Source organism: Bos javanicus, chromosome 1, assembly GCF_032452875.1.
Source record: "Bos javanicus breed banteng chromosome 1, ARS-OSU_banteng_1.0, whole genome shotgun sequence".
Taxonomy (NCBI): Eukaryota; Metazoa; Chordata; class Mammalia; order Artiodactyla; family Bovidae; genus Bos; species Bos javanicus.
The window spans coordinates 153,681,395-153,706,055 of record NC_083868.1 but is presented as its reverse complement, the minus strand read 5'-3'; the positions used below and the strand labels follow the sequence as shown (position 1 = coordinate 153,706,055).

At 48.2% G+C, this 24,661-nt stretch overlaps 1 non-coding gene across 1 annotated transcript; it reads left to right on the top strand.

Annotated features, from left to right (window-relative positions):
- Positions 1-24,170: 24,170 nt before the first annotated feature.
- Positions 24,171-24,242, top strand: TRNAC-ACA (transfer RNA cysteine (anticodon ACA)). Its single transcript has one exon. It is a non-coding gene; the product is annotated as a tRNA-Cys (tRNA).
- The last annotated feature ends 419 nt before the right edge of the window (positions 24,243-24,661 follow it).

The following is a 24,661-nucleotide window of genomic DNA, read 5'->3' as shown; positions in this document are numbered from 1 at the left end:
ATGAGCAACTCTACTGACATGGAGACAGGCTATGCAGTTTGAGCTCCGAAGTGACAAGCTTAAACCATTTTATTTCAAGACCTGTGTTTTGTGTGAACCACAGTAGGTACCCAACAACCGTTATTGAATGAGTGAGTGATTGAATAAGTGAATAAGTCAGCCTTCATCCTTCACTCACTAGAAACATTTTATGTAGTGGGCACCAAAAATTCCACCTGGCTTTAATGTCCCTTGCCACCTACTCTATGTAAGCATATAATACAAATAAAGCAACAGCTAAAAAAAAAAAAGAAAGAAAGAAACACTGAGAGTGAGCAAAAGGAAGTACATATGATATGAACAGGGAAAATCCAAGATAGCATCTAAGAGGATATTTTCTCTCCTTTCCCCTGACACTTGTTTACAACCAAATGTCTTCTGATTCAAAGAGAAAAACGTTGGGACTTCCACGGTGCTCCGGTGGTTAAGATGTCGCCTTGCAATGCAGTGAGTGGGGTTCCATCTCTGGTGGGGGAGCTAAGATCCTACATGCCTTGGGGCCAAAAAAACCCAAACATAAAATGGAAGCCATATTGTAACAAATCCAATAAAGAGTGTTAAAAAATGGTTCACATAAAAAAGTTTTTTAAAAAGTTGTTTAGTATTTCCAATTAAAAAGTAATATAGTCCATGAAATTCTGGCTTTGATCCTGGATAGATTCCGGGGGGGGGGGCATGATAGGATAAAAATTTGAACATGAATATGAATGGTTCTGTATCAATGTTAAATTTCCTGATTTCAGCAACTTTGCTGTGGTTGTGTAAGAGGATATCCTAGGTCCTAGAAAATACATGCTGAAAGACTTCAGGGTGAAGAGAAAAAAACACTAACAAGTCTAACATAAACAGTGTGGAAAATATAGGAAAGTATAAAGAACACGAAAATCACCCACACTGCCATCACCCAGAATAAAGGTAGTTTTGGAGACACATGGTTTTCACTTCTCATTTAAGTACGAGCCGACATCACTCAATAGCCTTAGGAAAGTTTCTTCAGTGGTTGGAGGGTTCCGTGACCCGTCTGACCATGTACCTATTATCACACGCTGTAACTGTTGCAGCATCTTCACGGTGACAGCCTGTCATACATTCCCCTGTCCTAAAAGACTAGCATTTCCATATGAGGTTAAGAATGAGGAAGGGAGGTCGGCCTGCATCCCAGGGCTAATGGACTGCTTGGTTAGATGGTGGGAGACCAGTGGTGCCTTGAAATAGGCACCGGTCCACTGTCTGCGTGAGGCACCCACGGAAAGGTGGCCACAGCCCACCTCTGTCCTGCCCAGAGCTGTGTCTGTCACGGCGCTCACGGGGAGGCAGTGGCTACCCTTCACACTCATCCAGCTTTCTCTGTTTAAAACTCACTGTATGTCTGTTCGGAGGAGAATGAATTCTCACGAAATTCGGTCATCTTTTTGTTGTGGTTGCCATATAGCATGTTTGGAATCTCATCTAACCAGGGATGGACGCTGCGCCCCCTGCATTGGAAGCACAGAGTCTTAACCACTGGGCCACCAAGGAAGTCCCTGCTCACCGCTTTTTAAGCCCACAGGAAGCGGGATGTATGTTAGTACTGACCCAGGGAGAGGAGCTGGAAGCACACTCTGTCCAACAGGACTGGCTGTGATAAAACATGTTCTTTATCCATGCTGCCCAACCCAGTAGCCAACAGCCATGTATGACAAGCGTGCTTTCAAGATGTGGCAGCTGCGAGTGAGGAAATGGGAGTTTTAACTCTATTTAATTTTAATAAATTTTGAGATTTAAACAGCCATATGTGGTGCATGGTTGCTGTGTTGGACAGCGAGCGGTATGGCCACAACAGGTGTGGTTCCTGGGCCTGCAAGCTTGTTAGAAGAGGGGAGTCTCAAGCCCTGCCCCACCTTGCTGAGTCAGAATCAGCGTTAACGAGACCCCAGGAGACTCAGGCGCACGGTCAGTTCTGAGTTAAGTTGCTCTGTATCCAGAAGGAGACACATCAGCAAGTCCTCGACATCATCTTGTGAAGAGGCCTGAGCTGGGAGCTGTGGGGTTAGAGGAGATGGGAGAACACTTGAAGATTCTCCTTTTTATACACTTTGCTGGTTTAATTTTGATTCAACAAGTATGGAAGGCTTTTAAGATTTGTAACACAGTCGAGATAAAAAGGATGGTGGAATCACCCGCACAGGCTGTATACAGTTAACTCTACTGACTCGTGAGCTAGCACTCATGAAGGGGATGGCATGCCGTCCTCTGACGGGTGGGACCGAGTTGAACTCAAGGACAGAGGCAAGTACGACGCAGGAGTGAGGGTTCCCTGTCGCTCTCCTCATCCCAAGAAAACCCTCCATATGTAGTATAAATTTAATTAAGTACACTTCTCGACACCCTGTTGCCCGCCATCCAAGAGTGGTTAATGAAATTCACCCTTTCTGAGACAACAACCTAACCATCAGGATTGGTTTGCATCCAGATGATAAATATTGCCTGTGGAACTGAACTGAAGCAAGTACTTATGTGAATTCTGGATTTAATGAGGTTTTTCAACTAAAGAACACATTTTCTTTCCATGGATGCTAATCCACAAAGAGAAAAAATTCTAGGAAAAAGTAATTGAAAAATTCCTGACCTTGGGGGTGGAGATAGAAGTTGAGAAAAAGAAATATTAAAACTTAATCAATATGATCCTCTTAAAAGTACTCATCAGAAAAAGATTATTAGCTATATCAAATAATAAAAAGATTTCTTCTTTATTATCTTATTGTTATCTTCTTATTATCTTCTTTCTTATTATTAGCTATATCAAATAATGAAGAGATTTCTTTGGTTGTAAATTATATCCCAGTGGCCTTCAAAATTTGGGGCTATACTATACAACATGAAAATAATTTTACACACTGATACTCACAACACACATATTACTAAACACAAAAGTTTATCCCTACCCTAAGACGCACTGTTTTCTATTTTATTGTACATTATTCTATATATTCTATCCTATTTCAGTGTTTTATAAACTGCTTGTTATAACCTGCAACACTAGCTTCATAACCTACTAATAAGTCAATAACTGTAACTTGCAAAACACTTTTGAGATAAGAGAGGAAAAGGAGGAGAAGAGAAGTTGATCGATTGATTGATTGATTGACTCAAGAAAGAGCAAAAGGCAGATAAGCTACCCAAGAGACGGGGAGAAGGATAGAGAATGTCAGAAATAGAAGAAAGAGAGAGAGGAGGAGTGATCATCCCAGTCCCTTCGATCTGCCATGCTCTGGTCAATGCCTGCCGACCCCAGCGGGTGTTCTCTCGCCCACAAGCCTGACCACATTCTCCTGCTCTGGGCTTTCGTGCTCTCCCAGTATCCCCGATTCCCGTATTCTGCGGCCGATTACCTCTTAGTCACCTGAAAGCAGTTTGGTTTTTTGCACTGAGGTTACCAAGTCCTCCCGTGGGGCCTCTGCCGGGCTTCTTCCGTCTCTGTCTCCACGCTTCTGCTGATGGTCCCTTCGCCTTGCCGGCTTTCCCTTGACTGTCTCACCTTCTCTTTGCCTCTATTTCTTCTCTCTCTCCGGCTCCTGACTGTGCCTCTCCCCGTGACTGCCTACGACCAGATCAATGCCAAACACTGTGTTGGGTTCACAAATTCAACTGCTCGAGCACAGTGGAGGGTAAGCTGGTCAAGTGAAACGTCACGGGCGCTGCTTCTGACTCTCAGCGCTCCTAGACCTGGGAGAAGACCCTTGCAGACCACCGAGGCGGCCTGGCTTCCGTGCCAAGGCACCCTGGCTGGGGAGTTCTGTCGTCTGTGACTGTGAACAGAGCTGATGTGATCGTGGTATTCAAGAGAAAGGACAAATAAGCGGAGAGGCTTCTGCAAATGGCAGCCTGTGGAAGGAAAAGTTTGTGAGGACACAGTGGCAGACTGTGGGTAGGAGTCTCCAGCAGGAAGCCCTGTTAGCAGGCTGGACCAGTGCCCACCCCTGGGGCGGTCAGGATCTAAACCACTTACAGCAACGGAAGGAAAGACAGGAGAGGAGAGGTGCTTTCAAAGAAGAACCTCAAGTTAGCATCGTGGCGTCCTTGGCCTGGGCCAGGTTTGTCAAACCCAAAAGAGCATGGGAACCCTGCGAGAGCTATTCCAAAGGTAACCCTGAGCCCACTCTTTGAAGCTCTTGAAACCTCAGAGCACACAGATGAAAACTCCAAGGAGAAAAAACACAGGAGAGGAGTTTTTTGAGGATGCAGAGCTGAAGCCTGGTTCGCATTCAGCCAGGAACAGCTTGCCAGCCTTGGCTGCTAGTTCCTTTTCTGCATCCCTGAAACAGGAAATTACATGAGGCCCAAAATGCGCTCCCCTACAGCGACGTGACGGGGCGCAGCTGTCCGACAGTGCTTCCTGCATCCGGGCTCCGCACATGTGTGCGTCGCCAGCACGTTTGCTGAGCACCTACCCTGGGCCAGGCTGGCCCACCGTGAGCACTGCGTTAGCCCCGCGTGTGAGCCTAGCCTGGAGGAGGGTTCTGGGCTTCGGGAGGAAAGGACTGCCCTTCGCCCTCCGGCCAAATCCCCCAGGACTCTACTGCCTCTATATCGCTGCCTCTCCTCCTAAGGACCCGGGGATCCCTCCTACCTCTAACCCCACCCCGGACCCCAGGACCAGCCTCTTTGGCTTGAGGCACTTTCTAACGGCAGGCGTTTTGATCGATGTCTATGTGTGTTTAAGAAGCTCCAGAATAGAAGGCAACACATCGAAATTATTAAACATGGCTTTCCAGAAGACGTGAGGGTGTTCACAGCTCATGAAGTGCTGGCTGGGGCGCTTTTTCCCCCTGAACTCGTCAATCCATTGCCTCGAGCCTGTGTTCTGTTTACTGAAAGAGCAAGATGGGGAAAGAGAAAGAAAAGAAGGGAGGGAAGAACGAAGGAAAGATGGAAAGATTGTGAAACATGAAGAAAAAACAGACCTTCCTTCTTTCCCAAAGTGGAAAACACTTTTTTTTTTTTCTTTTAGTGCCTGGCAGAGACTGTATGGTTGCAAATGTTACCCGGTACTAAACCAGATTAATTTTCCATTCAAGAAGAAAAGCAAGCAAATTGGGCTAAAGGAGGCGAATTGCATTGCATGGACCTATTATTTAGCACGTTTGAAATGAAAGCCAATACTGCTATTGAAGTGCAGGCTGAGAGCTTTCCCTTCCTCTATCTAACGCCCGCCCACAGGTTGCCTGGCAACCGCATTACCGTGCTGAGAACACTCCCCAGCGATAACTGACCCTGCATTTTAATTTTTGTGCTGATGCTTAAGTGGGGCAAATAAATAAATGCCATCGCCCTGAAACAGTACTCATCTCGACTAAAGAGCTGCATGTGTAGATTACAGGATGACAAATAGAGGGGTTAAAAAAAAAAATTGGTGAAGTCTTTCTCTTTTCAGAAGATGTTGTTTAAAAATTATGAAAACTCTGGGTAGGCGTGTGGAAAAACCTAGTCAAACGGTGGAATGAAGTTAAGAACGAATGATGAATTTCACCAAAAGATTTTTAACATCTACAGTAGCATAAAGAATTAAATGTTAATTTTTATGACCCCTTAATTGGAATAGTTCTTCCAAAACTAGGAAATAACAGTAGATGTGGTATGCTAAAAGGATCTGGTGGGCCACGTATGAGCCTAACAAGACCCTCACGTGCAGGAAACACAATCCTTGAAGTGCATGGTAGAAAAACGAGGCAGGTTAAGTTGGAGGGTTTCACGTCCACATGTAGATGCTGTTCTGTGTTTTGAATAAAAGACTTTGAAGGGAACAGTCTCCATCACTCTTTATTGACAACTCTGAAAGATGTGTCCCCTGTAGTTACTTAAGTGTTCCTAATCTGGGGGCTAAGAATGTTTTTGCCATTTCTGAAAATCCCATCCTTCTAGTCCGTCATGGAAGATGAAAACAAGGTATGGCATACCACTTATCACTTGAGCATGTAGCAATGTTTTTGCCTGGAACCTTAAACTCTTACCTGAAAGCACTCTTATGTACTTAACCAAACAAAGATTTAGGATTCAAATTCTGGCTCCCCAGCTTATCGGTGGTGGGACCCAGTGAGTAGCTGGCCATCTGATGTCTTCATCGGTAAGGAGGAGCCATTAATAATCACCTCCCTGAATAGTCGTGAGCTGAGAGCCCCGGACACAGTGCTGTTGTGTGGTCAGGACTCGGTTTCAGCTATCATTCCTGCTGGCCGTGCATGTGTGCGCGTTCAGTCGCTTCAGTCCTGTCTGACCCTCTGCGACCCCATGGACTGTAGCCCGCCAGGTTCTTCTGTCCATAGGCTTCTCCAGGTGTGAAAACTGGAGTGGGTTTGCCATGCCTTCCTCCAACGGATCTTCCCCACCCAGGGACTGAACCTGTGTCTCTTGCGGGTTCTTTCTGCTAGCGCCACCTGGGAAGTCCACTCTTGGCTATCCAGCGTGGTACTATGAGTGCAGAGGCTTTGACCTATTGCCCATATCCGCCCTCTCTGGCGATGAAGGAATTATTCTCCTAGCTTCTAGAGACAGCTGCTCTGAGACAGCCATCAGCTCTGACCTTCCTTTGAAGACTCCCTCAGCTTAAGATCCCTACCTAGCCTGAATCATGTGAACTTTCTGGGGCAGTCTAGAATCAGTGAGCAGTCCCCCTGGGGATATAAAGGTCCAGCCCCCTCACTCCAACCCGGGACAGCTGGGGAGGGCTACTGCTGATCCAGAGTCCCCCATGAGGTTCCCTGAGGCCTTCGGTGGGCCTGTAACAGAGCAGGACTCCATGGGGCCTTCCCAGGATAGAGTTCCCCCACCCCCACCCATGTCCTCCACCTGCCTATTGTCTGTAGAAAAATGTTAGCCAAAGGATAAATTCAATCAGAGAATGAAAAAATGCAAAAGCAAAGAAAAACAGTCAAACAGGACAAAATAATAATAGCTGAGTCATTAAATGGGCTTTTCTGGTGGCTCAGTTGCAAAGAATCTGCCTGCAATGCAGAAGACACAGGAGAGGTGGGTTCAATCCCTGGGTCAGGAAGATCCCCTGGAGGAGGGCATGGCCACCCACCCCAGTATTTTTGTCTGGAGAATCCCATGGACAGAGGAGTCTGGTGGGCTACAGTCCACGGGGTCAAAAAGAGTCGGATATGATTCAAGCAACTGAACACAGCAGCATACAGGAGTCATTCAACAAAGGCAAAGGTCTTTAGCTCCTTCTCAAGGGCTACAGATAACATCCTGAGTCACGTGCTTTGAGCAGCTTTACAGATACGGAAACTTCCACCCTGTAGAAGTTAACAACATGATGACCAGACTGCAGCCATGACCTAAGCTGCTTTATCTTACACACTTCCGAGAACTGGACTCCAGGAATGGGAACAAACCAACCCGGCAACTGAGGATTAACTGCACTTGAAACAGTCAAGATGATGTGATCAGACCCCTTCAGGGTCAATTTCGAGACGATTGCACATAATTCCCACCCCCAGCCCTGAAACTCCCCCTTGCCCCGATTGGCAGTGGGCTTTGGGACACGAATCTACCTTCTCCCCAGGTTGTCAGCTTCCTAAAAGAAGCAACCTTTCCTTAGCTACCAACCCTTGTCTCCTGAGCATCAACTTTCGAGGGGCGAGCGGCCAGACCCGGCTTGGAAGCCCACCTACATCCCAGTTCAGCCGCTCCCTCTGTCTCATCCTGCCTCCTTCTCTCCCTTTCTGCAGCTGCTGATTTCAAGGTCTCCACCTAAGAAATACCCTGCACACCAACGCGCATCTCAAAGTCTGTTCCTGGGGATGAAACTTCATAAATATATTCAGGAGGAGTTTTAGCGACCGTGGTGTAATTATCTGTGAAAAGAGTAGGTTACCCAACTCAGCATATAGCGTGATCTCAACAAGGACAGAGTATCTGTCTACCTGAGTGCGTGGGGCTGGCAGTCTGGAAAGCACACCAAGGTTAGCGATGCTTCTTTTTGTCTGGCAGGATTAGAGATTATTTCTATGTTATTGATATCATTCTGTGCTTTCCAAGTTTCCCTCAAGGACCAAACTCCTTTTGCTGTGGGGCAGGGATGGCCTATCCCAGGACTGTATGCCCCAGTGGCTGAGCTTTCAGACAGTCACGAGTGATGACAAGCCAATCTAGAATGTTCCTCTTCACCATGACCTGGCAGCTCGTTGCCAGGTTTCCAACGACTGGGACCTGGGGATCTCAAGAGGAATCTTTTCTTCAAGTCTCTCAGATGTCACTTTGAAAAGCCCGAATCAGAGGTAGGATTTGTGAATGTCACAGAGCTCTAACTTCGATCTCAATGATGTTATCTGAAGGGCAAGACATGAACTCTGACTTCAGTCTGGTCGGAAAACACAAGTAAGACACGGCAGACATGAAACGGGTCAGCATAAACGAGAACAGCAGGAGGCCAGAGAAAAGGACCTGCCTACCGGCTGCAGTCATCAGAAAGGGGCTTCGTGGGGGAGGCAGGTCTTGACTGCGTCTTCAAGGAGTAAAATCTAGCAAAGCAGAAGGCAACGGTGAGCTCATTCTGGATAAGGGCAGCGGCCAAAGCACAGAGGGAAGCAAGGACTGGGTTTTTCCATAAGTAAGTTGCAAGCCACCTCCTTACCGGAGCTGGGGATGCACTTGGAAGATGAGAAGATATGGTTGGACCGACATCGTGGGCGAGACTGTGGGAGGGAAGCCAAGCAGAGAAGTTCAGACTTCCTCTTCAGGTGAAACGAGTACCCTGAGGGCCCCTGGCTGGTTGAAGGTGGTCTATTAAACAGCTTTTTCTGACTGTCTTTTGCAGGGTGACGCCCAGAAGGGAGAACTAGATGGGAGCGTCTGGTGGAGGCTGTGGTCTCCAGCTCAGGGTGCCTGGCCCAGCCTGCGGTGGGCGCTGGCAGTAGCCGGCACCCTGAATCTGGATGCAGCGACTCTGATTTTCTCTAACTGATGAAACCAGCCACATCACACGAATAGCTATGTCACCCCCTCCTAGAAACTTTTCTTTAATATCGTTCTCCGTCTTACCTTCCAGCACTCCACTGACAGCGACCCCACAGCCCAAGAGTCAAAGAAGCAGGAACAGACGAAGGCTGAGCCAGAAACCCTCAGGCGTGAGAATGACCCCTGGGGCTGGGCCCTCCCTGGCTTCTGCCTGATAGAACAAATAAGACCTTTAACAATTCTGCCCAGAGTGATCCGGAGTAACATTGGAACTTCCCTCTTTTATGGCCTCCATTGAATGCAAGAGTGGAGAGATAGTGGAAGCCATAAAACTATATATAGGGTTTCCTGATCCCAAGCGTGTTAGTTCAGCTCATCAGATTAGAATCAAGCATCATTTATGGATGGCTTACGACTTGTAAGGTAGTTTGCACGCCCCTCACTTAATCCTCAGTACTCTCTGAGGTCGATATTTGCATCTCCATTTTGCAAACAATTGGCATTTTATAGACATTCATCTCTATTCACCAACAGAATCTAATGTTTTCTCAGGACTTTTATTTTTGAAACGAACAAACAATCCCTTCTTCTCTTTATCTCAGTACATGTAAAGGGTAGGTTTAGATCATAGGGCCTGGCTCTACAGTTAACTGTGGAACAGCTGTTCACTAACTGGGTACTTTTTCCACGCATGGTAATTTTTTTTTAATTGGAGGATAGTCGCTTTACAATGTCGCACCAGTTTCTGCCGTAGAGCAAAGTGAATCAGCCATATGTATGTAGATATCCCCTCCCTAGAACTGTTGCTTTTGAACTGTGGTGCTGGAGAAGACTCTTCAGAGTCCCCTGGACAGTAAGGAGATCCAACCAGTCAATCCTAAAGGAAATCAGTCCTGAATAGTCATTGGAAGGACTGATGCTGAAGCTGAAACTACAATACTTTGGCCACCTGATGCGAGGAGCTGACTCATTGGAAAAGACCCTGATGCTGGGAAAGATTGAGGGCGGGAGGAGAAGGGGGTGATAGATGATGGGATGGTTGTGTGGCATCACCGACTCAATGGACAGGTTGTTTAGCCCCTAAGTCATGTCCGACTCTTTTGCAACCCCATGGAGCCTGCCAGGCTCCTCTGCCCACGGGATTTCCTAGGCAAGAACACTGGAGTGAGCTGCCATTTCCTTCTCCGGGTGATCTTCCCGACCCAGGAATTGAACCCACAGCTCCTACCACCCTCCTGCATTGCAGGCGGGTTCTTTACCGCTGAGCCTCAGGGGATCAACGCACGTGAGTTTGAGCAAACTCTGGGAGACAGTGAAGGACAGGGAAGCCTGGTGTGCAGCCCATGGGGTCTCAAGAGTCAGACACGACTTAGTGACTGAGCACCAACAAACAACAAATCCCCTCCCTTGTGAGCCTCCCTTCCCCTATCCACCCCCACCCCCACCCAGGTCCTCAGAGAGCACGGCGCTGAGCTCCCTGTACTCTACAGCAGCTGCCCACGGCTATCTGTTCTACTCACGGTCGTGCCTATATGACAGCATGCATGGTACTTAAACTAGGGCCCCTGGGGAAGGAAGTAAAGCTGGGTAGAGGCAGTCACTGCCAAGAGTTAGATGAACACTCAGCGCACAGAATAACATTACATAGCAGTTAAAGGAGGTATGTGAAGGGATCTGATGAAGCTACATCTCGGAGGATTCCCCTTCCAAATTCCAAACTCCTAAACTCCCAAATTCCTAAACTCCAAACATCTGAAACAAGCCAGCCATCTTTGTCTGCACTTCTGCTGCCCCCTGTTCAGTGAAAACCTGTCTTCCTTATTATCGCCTCTCTTTCCGTTGCCCTTTGCATTGACCTATTTCTGGTCCTTCTCCTTTCCTACCTGCACTTTTCCTGGAACCTCTGGGCTGGTGTCCCAGCAGAGATGGCTGGGTTCCTCCAGTCCAGTTTTTTTAACCCCTGCCAGACTCACCTGGCATCCCTGGTGGCTCAGAGGGTGAAGCATCTGCCTGCAATGTGGGAGACCCGGGTTTGATCCCTGAGTCGGGAAGATCCCTTGGAGAAGGAAATGGCAACCCACTCCAGTGTCCTTGCCTGGAGAATCCCCGGGATGGAGGAGACTGGTAGGCTACAGTCCACGGGGTCGCAAAGAGCGACATGACTGAGCAACTACACTTTCACTTTCAGACTCACCTTGGCAAAATGCTACCTGTGGGATTGTGCTCTCCTGCTCACAACCGTTCCGTGGCTCCTGCTGTCTATTGGAAAAAGTCGAATCATCTTACATTGTCACTCAAGTTCTTCCAAAATCTGACCCCAGCTCCATTTCCAGTGTGACTGCCAAGTACTATTTCTGTTTCACCTAGAGTAGCCGCCTCCGGCTTCCCACCAGATCACACCCGTTTCTGCCTCTTTGACTCAGTTCTACTTGTGTCTCCTGTCCTGGGAAAGTCAAGCATCACAACCTTTTTTCAGATCCACTCTGGTCTCACAGCATCTCACTCGGTCTTCTTCACACTCCTCCTTGAGTTGCTGTTTAGTGTTCTTCTATATCCTTGGTATCCATGCAACTCAATGGCAAGCAATTTGGGATCACTGATTGCATCTGCCAGACATTACTATCCTCCCTAGAGCCGCCAGTCTAGAGCTATACAAAGAGTAAGTGTCTAGTTAGTAATAGCCATGGAACAAAAAATGTAGAGTTAAACTTTGTCGTCTAAACGCAAACGTACCCTTTACCATTTCCTAATTTTTGTGCTCAATTCTGCAACATCCTCATTGCGTGACTTCTGGATTTTGCCATCTCTGAGTATCTCAATTACAGTCTGCAAGTCTTTTTTTTTTTTTAATGTAAAAAACTTTGGGGCTGTATTGGGTCTTCATTGTTGTGCATGGAGTTTCTCTATTGCAGTGCTCAGGCCTCTGGTTGTGGGGCCTTCTCTTGCTTTGTCTTCTGGGCTCTAGAATGCAGGCTCAGGAGTTGTGGTTGCAGGAGGCTTAGCTGCCCTTCAGCATGTGGAATCTTCCCAGACCAGGGATCAAGCCAGTGTCCCTGCACTGGCAGACGGATCCTTTACCACTAGCCCACCAGGGAGGTCCCAGTCTGCAACGGTGAATGTAAAGAACCCTTACACTCCAAGTCAGTGCTGTCCCAAGGACTGTTCTGCATCTACGTATCTGGGCTCTCGAGCTTGGTAACCAGGAGCCACGTGTGGCCATTGAGCACTTGGAATATGCTAGGGCAGCTGAATTCTCCCACCTGACACAGCAGGGCTGGTCTGGAGAAACCAGCTCCGACCTAAGGGCCCTGCTTGAAGTAGTCTGCCAAGGCCCCTATTTATTTCATTACATGTGTTTTCCTGTTTTAGGTTCAAGGAAGAATTTTATAAAAGTTAATACAAATATCTGTCATTATTCGTGTCAATGAGGGCAGGCATGACAAAAATAAATGATGTTCCGTCATAAGCCGTAGGTTAGACAAATATGCCCGTCCTCCCCAAATTGTACCTGTCAAAAAGTGGTTGACAGAAACTAACACAACATTGTAAGTCAGCTGTCTACACACCAACAAAAATCAATGTAAAAATTTTTTTAAATGCGGAAACACGTGGTCGAGTTGGCAAATGTCAACTTCAGCTCTGAACAAAAGTAACAGATAACATGTACTAAAGGTTTACAATTGCTGGGGGCAATTTATATACATTACAGCAGACACACAACAACTCTTGGAGGCAGGTCCTATCACCATCCCCATTTCTCGGATGAGGAAACAGAGGCCCGAGAGGTCACAGGGTATGTCCAGACCCAGGGAGCTGGCACAGTGCAGAGCCAGGATTTGCACCAGGGCCAGTCTGGGTGGACTCCGGGAGTTGGTGATGGACAGGGAGGCCTGGCATGCTTCGGTCCATGGGATCACAAAGAGTCGGACATGACTGGGCGACTGAACTGAACTGAACTGATTCTAACTGCAGTGCCTGGACTCCTAACTGCTCTGCTGTTCTCCTGCTGAGCCACATCTGAGGTGTAAATAGTCATTCCTTCATTCAAACTCAAGATACCACGAGCTCTAGCTGGCCCTGTGTACCAGGCACTGGCCATGGGGCTGAAAAGTCCTAGCTGGAGCCTAGGACTGGAGGAACCCAATCACGGGGCCTGGTTCTCCACCACCAGGCTTGCTCTGAGAGCCTTATCACCTCATGGCAGGGAAGGATCCCTGTGAAGAAGACCATTAAGCAGAAGGATCCGTATCAGGTGAGGGTTAGCAATGCATTTCTCAGAATATTGGCTTTGACACCGAGTCTTACAGAATGAATTAAAACCGAATAGAATTAAAAGGTAAGCCCAGGGCCATTTCAAGGCCCTGCAATTAAGCCTCAGCCTCTCTGACAATTCAACCTCCCCACTTCCCCAGTGGCCCACCTGGAAGGTCCTGTCTCTCAGGAACACCCTGTCCCACGTCTGCACCTGCCGAGCTTCTTCAGAGTCCTCTCCTAGGGTTCCGCCCCTCACGGCGTGGACCTGCGGCCACAAGGGGCAGCGTCACACGGGGGGCGTGTCACACACGCAGCATCTCAGGCTCTCCTCCAGACCTGCTGGATGAGAAATGCGCACCTCAGCAAGATGCCCCGGTGATGCCCAGCCCCATCAGAGTCCGAGATGCACTCACACAGCTGGCACCCCGCCCCCCTGAGCTGCCCGGGAGCGCCTGCGACCCCCTGGTCTTCAGTCTATTACTGAGGCTGGGGCTTCTGCCTCCTCCCTGGATTCCTGAGGGTAGCTGTGGTGTCTTAATTCTCTTGGTTGCTCCAGGGCCCATGGGCTTCCCTGGTGGCTCAGCTGGTAAAGAATCCGCCTGCAGTGCAGGAGACCCCAGTGCGATTCCTGAGTCAGGAAGATCTCCTGGAGAAGGGATAGGCTACCCACTCCCATATTCTTGGGCTTCCCTGGTAGCTCAGCTGGTAAAGAGTCCGCCTGCAGTGCAGGAGACCCCAGTTCGATTCCTGGGTCAGGAAGATCTCCTGGAGAAGGGATAGGCTACCCACTCCCGTATTCTTGGGCTTCCCTGGTGGCTCAGCTGGTAAAGAATCCTCCTGCAGTGCAGGAGACCTGGGTTCGGTCCCTGGGTCGGGAAGATCCCCTTGGAGGAGGGCATGGCCACCCACTGCAGTATTATTGCCTGGAGAATCTCCATAGACAGACTGGTAGGCTACAGTCCCCGGGGTCGCAAAGCGGCAGACACTGCTGAGCGACTAAGCACAGCACAGCCCCAGGGCCTATAACACGTCTGAGTAGGCGCCAGCTGAACACAGAGTGAACGGCTCTGAAGGAGCGTGGCTGTGCTCTGAGAGGTTGGCCTGGACGCCGTCTGGAGCGCTATCCTTGGCCTGTCTCCCTCCCACCCGCCCGGGGCCACCTCCTGGGCGGGCAAGTGGGTTCCCCCGGCCCACCGCACCTCAGCGTCTAGGCCGAGGAGCCCGGCCAGGGGCTCACGAGCCTTCTGCTTTCAGCCACCTCACCACAGAGCCCGGCAGGAAAGCCCCAGCAAACAAGGGCGGGCCCTCGGCACTGTAGCCTCAACAAAAGCGGGGTGCTTCCTGTGGGGCGCGGCCCGAGGCCTCCCCCCGTGGGGGTCCCCGGCGCTCAGGAAGCCGGCCGCTCCCTGTCTCTGGGGTTTGTGCCGGCGCGGAGGACACACCCTGCCCTGGGGACCGCTTCAGAGGCAGTGGCCGCTGCAAGCAGGAGGCCGCAAGCAGCAGGAGGGGCCGCGAGCCCGCTTCCTGCTGCCCCTGGAGACGCTCCCCGCGGGCCTCGCGTCCTGCCTCCCGCACTGCGGTCCTGGGGAACCTGGAAAAGGCGCTTTCCCTCCTACGGATGTCTTTCTTTTGTACACAGTTGGCGTTCTGTTTTGCTCGGAGCATTTTTGGTAGCACCCCGAGGTTGGGTAATACCCAGGGCTTGGCCAACCCCATCGTGCTCTTTTCTCCGCTTGTAACATGTGTGACCACAAAGCCACCGCAGGCATCACGTGGGTCGCTCAGCGGCTCGGACGCAGACACGCCTCTGGCTTCCCCTGGAGGGCGGGGCTTCGCCTTTACCCCTTCCTGCCGGTCACTGGCCGTCAGGACGAAAGGACTGGAGGAAAGAAGGAACTGCCCACTTCCTTTAAGAAGCTGTGAAGCAAATGGCTCTTCCACCTTTAAAGCTTTCAGAAGGATTTTATGCCCACTGTGGATTGCCTGAAAAATCCCATGGACGGGGAAGCCTGGTGGGCTGCAGTCCATGGGGTCGCTAAGAGTGGGACACGACTGAGAGACTTCACTTTCACTTTTCACTTTCATTCATTGGAGGAGGAAATGGCAGCCCACTCCAGTGTTCTTGCCTGGAGAATCCCAGGGACAGCGGGGCCTGGTGGGCTGCCGTCAAGGGGTCGCACAGAGTCGGACACGACTGAAGCGACTTAGCGGCAGCAGCAGCAGTGGAAAAACCAAATACCACAATACAGTTACCATCTCATGATTTGTTAATATTTTGTTAAGTTTTTCCCTAAACATCTGCTGCTAAGTCACTTCAGTCATGTCCAAAACATCTGCAGCCTTGGAATAATGTGAGTTTGGATGGAGGGTGACGAGGAATGGGCTGGTATCCACCGTCCAGGCACCACCTTCGCGTTAGGACTCGGGGACCACATGGACCCTACAGCTGACGCAGTTTGGAACTCTGGCCCCTACTCACAACAGGAAGGTGGGTCTTAGTGTATTAATAGAGTCGAACTAAACCTTCATGCAATTTTGTATGCCAGTCGTTTTTTAAAAGAATATCAAAGGTATTCCCTGATGTTAACTGTTTTTTTCCCATTTTTCATTTGTCATACAGGTTCAAATGAGATGATAAATTGTGGGAAGTTAGGAGGTTACTAATCTGTCATAATACGGTTTAAATGAGGTAATGTATATTCAGAGTGCTTAACCTATAACCCTGCATATAGTAAACTTTTCATAAATAGTAGTTTGGCCATAGATTCTTGCTAAAATCTCATTTCAATGCCAGCATAATATTTCATTCTAAGGAGCATATTTAAACATCCTTTTGTTGTACTGAGCTTATTTCTAATTCTTCCTATTTAAAATTGTAGCACTGGTACAGATATCTTTGAATATAACTTTTTATTCACTTTAAGGAAGCATTAAATGGATGACTACGTTGAATGATATGAGTATCTCAAAGGCTTTTTATTAGATATCAGCAAATAATTTCCTGGTGATTACACTAAATTTTTTTTCCAGGCTCGAGTGGGATTACCTGTCTTTCTGCATCCTCACTAGCAGTAAATTTTCTTGTTTTTAAATCTGCCAATTTAATTGGTGAAAATTCAATTTCCTCGCTCTTTGATATTGCATTTTGAAAAGTTGCCAGTGAAAGCGAAACATTTTTTTCATATTCATTAACCATTTGTATGGCCTCTTCCACAGTAAAACATAATTTATCAATCAAATTTGCTAATAAGGTCTGGGCTTTCTTTTTGTGTGTGGCATTTCTCATGTCAAAACTCAGAAACAATCTCTTTCTACACACAGCTGGACAGGCTAATAGTGAGACCGTTTGGGATTTGATTAGAGGTGTCTTTAACTTGAAACACACACTAGTAAATATTTGGCAACTTCCCAGTCACTGCATATACCCATACAGTGGTCTGTCTTAAAGTCAACTTTCACTGGAGTGTAGTTGACTTACAATGTTATGTTAGTTTCTGCTATACAGCAAAGTGAATCAGCTATACATACACATACATCCACTCCTTTAGAGTTTCTTTTCCCGTGTAGATCATTACAGACTATTGAGTAGAATTCCCTCTGCTATACAGTAGGTCCTTATTAGTGATCTCTGTGTAAATGTCAGTCCCCAAATCCTAATTTATCCCTCCCCACTTCCCCCTTGGAAAGTAGGTCTGTTTCCTACATCCGTACAGTGGTCTGTAACACAGGTTCCGTCCAGAAGCCACGGGAGAGGAAGGGGCAGGCAACGGGCAGAGTCCAAGCAGCCGTGTGCATCCAGCAGGTAGGTGGCTGGTCGTCCTGTCCTGTAGGGGGATGCTCAGCAGATAGGTCATCCCGTCTGTGTCCCAGGCGATCATCAGAGCCCATGCCAGGCGCAGACAGGCTCAGAACCCAGAGGTAACACACCAGCTCCCCGCTGGCACCTGGGCACTGGCTGACCCCCGAGAGTGGGTGATGACAGGACGCAGCACGTTGCTTGGGCGGGGCTGCCAGTTCACACCGCCACCTCTCACCAGCCCCTTTTCACGGATGAGGCCACCTTGGCTCCAACACGTCAAGTCGTCAAAGTTCACAGAGTAAGTGGCGGAGCAAAGATTCAACCTTGGGCCAAATGGACCCCAAAGCAGATGCTCTCAGCTACCAAGCCACACAGCTTCCCTTAAAAACATGTCTTCGGACGTGAAAATGACGAGAGTTTACATGCGGAGAGCCTCAAAGAAAACTTTTGTGAGCAAAGCGATTTGATTTTTTATCCTCAAATTAAAATGACTATCTCCAGGCAAAAAGTCTCGTTTTCCTGAGAACTTGCCAAAGGATGGATGGAAGGATTTCTTGGCACCTCCCCTGCCTGGGGCTTACACTTCAGAGAGGGAAGCTGAGGTCAAGGGTCATCCTGGCTCCCAGAGAGCGACTTATTCTTATCAGGACTCAGTTTTCTGTCCTGAAAAGGGCGATCCAACTCTAAACCCTCCCTTGGAAAGTTGGTGAAGTTGGCTGTGTCAGTCCTTGGATGAAGAAAATGCTCATGGGGTGTATGGGATGGTTCCCCATACACTGCAGCATCCGTCACTCCCAGTGCCTGTTGATGAACAATGGTTGAGATCACTGCGAAAGTCAGTCGCAATTACAAAGCAGGATCTGCAATGTCTTGCCAAGAATGCTGCGTATCAATCCCAGCAAAGCTTTAACCACCAGAGGAGGCATTTTTCCCACCAGCCCTTCAACCCCTACAGTGCTGGGACATGAAATAAACGGGGTTACCTACAATCCACCACTTAAAAGCAATGAGTTGAGCTCTGAAGCGTGTATTTATGAAACATACATCTAAAGTATTCATAGCCTGATTTCCATTTGTCATAGGGCTGACCTAATTTCTGGGAGGTACCGATCCATTATGCCATGTTGGTTCATATGATGGAGGTAATATTTCTCTCACTTCCAATACTTGGGGAGCTATGAAAATATTCATCCCTCTGAGCTACAGAAATCAGCTTTCTTGTTCATGTTCTGTTAAAAGTACCCAATGCTATTTGTCAGGAAGGGATGGAGAAACACATCCTTCTGTCTCTGAATCCTAATCAGGAGGGAGAGGAAAGGCGTATTGCACAGACCCCATGACTTCAGACCGTGCTGTTTTTAATTTCTAACCTGTGTCTAAACTTGGGAACCAATTTGACTACCTGGACTGTACAGAACGGTTAACTAGGTTTGCTTCCGCACACAAGCTGGAGTTAACTGCTTCTGCCTGAATTAAGTAAACTCTGGCAGTGCTATCTGGACCTGGCATGACCAGATGGCAGTCGCCACACCTTGCCAGCTGCCAATCAGCATTCAACAGCTGCCCTTGACCCTGGCTTCCGATTATCTGTCGGCTATGAATAGAAGCAGAGTGTCAGAAAAGGGAGCAAAGTACTTGAAGCCAGCAATTCAGGAAATCCATCTGACAGCAACAGAATTGGCTCAATGCACTCAGCTAGTTTCAGGAAAACATGAGAGTGGAAAAGCATAAAGTCCAATGCTCGATCATTCCAATACCAGCAGCAAGAAACCACGGGTGCTCTTGTGAAATGAAGCACATTTCCAGATACATATGCTGTCATTTTTAAAACATCACCTATCAGTGTTTGAAGTCCCCTGGATCTGACAGATAGCAACTGCTAGAGTTTGTTCAAGAAATAGAAGAGCACATCCAAAATTCAGTGTCATGCTTTTCCCATGCAAAAAACCACGAAATAACAGGCCAAAAAACTGGCAGTGGCTCACATTCTGTTTCACAAAATGTATCAAAACATGCGTCGAACTTCACGTAGAGCATAGGAGCATTCTGTGGACTCAGAGCTGGACCAGCTGATTCTAAAAGAGAGCGCTGGAAAGAGGACCTCCACGTGTTGTGGGGCTAAATATCCGTTTTCCAAAGATAAAGACATGAGGGTAGGGGAGCAGAAAAGGACGGTTTTAGAAACAAGACTGACATTTCTGCTGGATGAGATAGGAACCACGCCTTTTGAAGGAAATGGAAACACAGCCCAGCCAGAAAGGAATAAAGTGGAATAAAGAACCAGAAAACAGAAAATAGCTGAGTTTAAGCTCCAGAGAGGCTTTCACTAAATTGCTTCACAGCTAAGAGGCTGTGCTTTACTAAAGGTTAAGGCCACACCGGGGCAGTCCCGGGCGCCGCTCACCCGGGACAGCTGGACACATCTTTCACGGCTGACGACGGGGGCGGGGCAATGTGGGGACAGAACCAGCAACTGTGGGCTTGGCGGGGCTCCACCAAGCCGGGGGCGGGCCAGCAGGGCGAAGCCTGGCATCCCAGAGCCCGCTCCGTCTCCCCCTGCAGAGTGGGTACCACCTGAGCCAAGGCCTGCGGGACCACAGGGGCCATTCCAACGGCTGGGCTCGGAGGACCGTCTTTCAAAGTCAAGGGCAGTGCGGAGGCCTCCCCCCTCGTGAATATTCCGGGTGGTCAAAAGACTGATACCAGCCACAAGGAATTCATAAGCCTTTAAAAAATAATTCATATTTTGTTCCTCACCACGCTGTCCATATAGATTTGGGAATGAGTCATACTAAAGCTGTGAAACAAGTTATTTTTCCATCTAGAGATGGATTGCAGGCCCCTGGCCATTCTGAAGCACAGACAGAACATGGGATGATAGAATCTGACTTCGGGGCTGACGGCTTGATTAGAAACTGCATTATTTATGCCCCACTGGGATTGCTGCGGCTTTGGAGGCTTAAAACCACCTTCTATGGCAGCTCTTCCCCTGATTTTAGGTTCACTGACCTCCTTTTCTGGATATGTGTCTCCACGGCAGGATTTGAAAGAGAATTAATTAATCCATTCTCTTGATCGCTTTTCATTAATTACTCCATCAAACTAACCTTAACCCAAATCGGGAGGCTGCCTTTTTCCTTCCCCTCACACAGGTCTTCCTTTTCTAGACATTTCCACACTCATTTACTCCAAGCTTCAGGTCTAGGTACACTCACTGAGACGCTCAGAAAAACCAGTGTTCTCTCAGCAGCGAAGGTGTCTCTCACAATCTGGTCCTCAAAAAGCAAACGGGGAAACTGTGATCAACAGTAACTGGCAGAGCTCTCAGATTCTGAATAAGTTCCAGAATTGTACACATGTCTCTCAGGAGGTAGGTTTTCAAAATATTAGGAGGCTGCAGCCCCCAGACACACACACACTGATCAGGCTGGTTTTTATCAGTTTAGCTTCTCTGAGATCAGCCCGTCCAAATCCACGACCAAACTTTATTACTCTGAAAAACATTCTAATTCATGTGCAAGCTGTTGGTTAATAAAGAGGATCAGAGAATGCTGGTGTTTGAAAGAGCCCTGGGGAAGCCCACGCATCAGAGTGTTTACATCAGGGAGGAGACCTGAGCTTTTAGAGCCCAGAACACACACTCACAATGCCATTCTCGTTGGTTTCCATGAGGGTCTTAGTGGTATGAGCCTGTTCCACCTTGAAAGTCTAAAGTGGAGAAGCGCTGGTTACCTGGAAGCAAGTAAGGCGGGCTCTCTCTGGTGTGACCCACCCTTTGCTTTGTTGATGGGGACTGATGACTTGGCTGGCTGTGCTTTTGGCCTCTTGATGGTTCATCACACCAGGGACCCACCATGGACTGACATCTACTTTTTCCATTTTGAGTTCCATCTCCACGTTCTACTCATTCCCAGAAACTTGGAGGTCACCTAAAATGGTGATCCCCAGCTCAGATCTCAAAGAGGAAGTGTCACCAAGGGGGCCGACCAATTGCTTAGCTCACCTGGATGCAACTTTTTCTCTGCGAGCTGAAGGCTGACAAAAGTGAGTAGAGGTGAAACAGGTTAATTCATAGATCAGGATTAAGTAGAGAGTCCAAACAGGAGGAGACAGGGAGTAGAAGACTCATCACAGGAACTGGCTCCCGTGATGGAGAGGGCTCGGTGGGAGGAGATGAAGTCCGCAGAGGAGGCTGTCAGGAGGGGCTTGCGTGAGCCGGAGCTGCCATCCCAGGTGGAAACCTCGGCTCTGCTTCCAAGACTCTTCAACAGAGCCAAGACTGCCCGGATTATTGAGGACATTCTCCTTACTTAAAGGCAATTGATTACGGACTTGATCGCATCCGCAGAATACCTCTGGCAACACCTAGACTGGTGTTTGAACGTCTAGGAGCTCTGGCCTCATCAAGGTGGTGTAGCACTGGCCATCACAGGAGCCCTGCTCTCTGTTCCCTACAGGATAGTCCCACCTGTTCCTCCGTTTGTGTTGAGCACGAAGCTGACAAGTAAACATGAATTGAATGAGTGAATGAGTGAGTGGAGGAGATCGTGACAGGGATGTGCGGCACGGGCTACAGCACCTCAGCCTATCCTGGGGGGAGGGCAAATCAGTGCCCCCAGGACCCAGACGAAGCCCTGGGGATGGGCATGATGGTCCAGCCTGTGGTTGGGGCACGTCACCCCCAGCAGTTCTATGCAAGCGAAGGAGGTGAACTTTGCACCGAGGACCTCACTCATTGGGGAGAAGTCATAAAGGACAAAAAAGTGTGCCTGCGGAGACGGTGGGCGCCCTTCCATGGATGGGAAGTCAGGGCAGGAGCAAGGCTCAGAGGAGGAACCGCCAAGGCTTCCCACTGCCCCCGCCCCCTGCCTAAGCCTCTTGGGTCAGAGAGACTGAAGCAATGAAAGCAACAGCCGTGAACTGCCTGCCCCTAAGAAAAGGACCGGGGCTGAGAGCGGCTCACCTAGCCTCTGGCTCTCTGTAGGACGCTGGCAAAGGGACTTGGCTCTGTGGTCCTTATTTCTTGATCTGCAAAGTCTTAAGAAGAGCTAACTCTCTGGACCATGGGAGGATTATGATGTGTGTTGAGAACTGAGGTAGATTCACTCTGAAGCTGATGAAGCTTGAGCCGCAGGACTCCTCACTTGCAGGGGCCGCCCACGGCTCCGAGCATCCCCCAGGGCTATGGGAGGAAGCAGCAGTCCCGCAGGGTGCTGGCATGTGGGGGTGCTGCAGCAGGGGGCTCCCCTCTGTGCCTGGGTGACCATCGGGGGCGACCAGCACTATCTCCATGCCCAGTCACCCGCTCTTCATGAGAAGAGCAAGGCAGACGAATTTCCCCAAGGGTTAGTGACTAGTGTTCTTTCAATCCCTTACACGGTATTTGGGCTTCTCTAGTAGTGGCTCAGCTGGTAAAGAATCTGCCTGCAATGCGGGAGACCTGAGTTCGATCCCTGGGTTGGGAAGATCCCCTGGAGAAGGGAAAGGCTACCCACTCCATATTCTGGCCTGGAGAATCCCATCGACTGTACAGTCCTTGGGGTTGCAAAGAGTCAGACTCAGCTAAGTGACTTTCACTTTCACTTTACTTTTACTTACACAGTATTTTTTTTAATATACATTTATTTCTCGTAATTGGAGGTTAATTAGTTGACCATATTGTATTGGTTTTGCCATACATCAACATGAATCCGCCACGGGCAGTACAGGGTAAAAACTAGATGCTAAGATTAATGTCCAGCTCTTAGATTCTCTCAGGAGTGGAATTCTGACCTGCCAGGATGTTCATTTTCCCACTAAAATGAGTTATTATTATGGATCTTCAAAGGGTTTTCTTGTAATCGGGATATGATGGGTAAAAAACAGTTGGTTTGTGGGCTTAGTGTTAAAAATAAAACATGATCCTGGTTATCCTAAACATCTTTCTCCCCATTTTAGTTCTAGATCCCACAGACTGGTTTCCAGCTAGCAAGAAAGTGAGAACGGAGTTGAGTGGGCAGAAGTAAGAGAGAAAATGAGCAAAGGCAGGAATGTTTAAGGCAAAGCTCAGTGGGTGCTCATGGCTTCCAGAGAGCAGCCGGATGCTCTTCTCCACTGAATGAACTGTTCACATTTTTGCCTCCAATTACTGGAAAAATTATGGGAGAAGGTCTAGCTCCATTTATTGGAACCTAAATAGATTGCCTCCATTAATGTCAGGAGGGCCTTTGACCCAACTACACTGAGTGCCTTCCGGAAATTATGAAATGTGCCCGCACTTTACTATCATGATCCCAAAAGTGATCAGAATATTCAAAAAAGCATAAACTGTCTTGTTAGGTAAGGAGACAACAGCAAGGAGAATTAAACTCAAGAGGCAACAGTCCATTTCCACTATTGTTCTCCTAAAGGGTCTAACACTGTAATGTGTACTGTGAAGCTCTGTGCTCATGAAAAATGGGGGGGAAGGCATGATAGGTTGGAGTCAAAATACTTGCTGCCCCCAAAGATGACTCTCATTGGCTTAATTCAACAAACGTTTGCTTCTTGCTCTTGGAAAGTTCAGGTGGCCCTGTTTCATACTGCAGCTCCCCTTAAAGGACGAGTAGGGAACCTGCTACTTGCTCTTACTCGCTCCTGCTGCAGCAGGGGCCCCAACAAAGCCTTGCCTGAATTTCTTGTCTGATCTCTTACTATTAATAATTTCTATTGATTAAGGAAGCCAAGAGCCCTGGCCGGCACACTATTATCTGACTTTTTGATGATAGCTATTCTGATGGGTACGAAGTGGGATATCTTTGTGGAAAACCAAAGATTTGGAAAACGAAAGATTTGTGCTTCTCTGACGGCTAAGAGCGCTGAGCCTCTTTTCAGGTGCTTATTGTCCACGTGTACCTATTTTTTGGAGAAACGCCTATTCAGAGCCTTTGCTCATCTTTTCACTGGGTTATTTGTCTTCTTCTTCAGTTGTAAGAGTCTTTTACATATTCTAGATCTTAAGTCTCTTACCAAATATTCAGTTTGCAATAAAGTCCAAAAGCTTTAAATTTTAATAAGGTACAATTGATGTATCTTTTTTTTCTTTTGTTGATTGTGTTTTTGGTGTCATATCTAAGAATCCAATGGAAAATCCAAGATCAAGAAGATTTACCCCCTGACTTCCCTGGTGGCTCAGATGGTAAAGCGTCTGCCTACAATGCAGGAGAGCCAGGTTCGATCCCTGGGTTGGGAAGATCCTCTGGAGAAGGAAATGGCAGCCCACTCCAGTACTCTTGCCTGGAAAATCCCACAGATGGAGGGGCGTGGTGGGCTACAGTCCATGGGGTCACACAGGGACACGACTGAGTGACTTCACTTTCACTTTCACTTTTCTTCTGAAAGTTGTATAGCTGTGGCTTTACATTTAAGTCTCTATTTTGAGTTAATTTTTGTATATGGTGGGAAGAAGAGATTCAAATTTGTTCTCTTCCGTATGCCTATCCAGTTGACCTGTAAGTTTATCCTAAAGCCAGTACCACACTGTCTCAGTTACTGTTGCTTTATAGTAAGTTTTGAAATTGAGAAGTGAGTCCTCCAACTTTGTTCTTCTTTCTAAAGATTATTTTGACTATTCAGGACTCATGTGAATTTTAGGATCAGCTTGCAAATTTC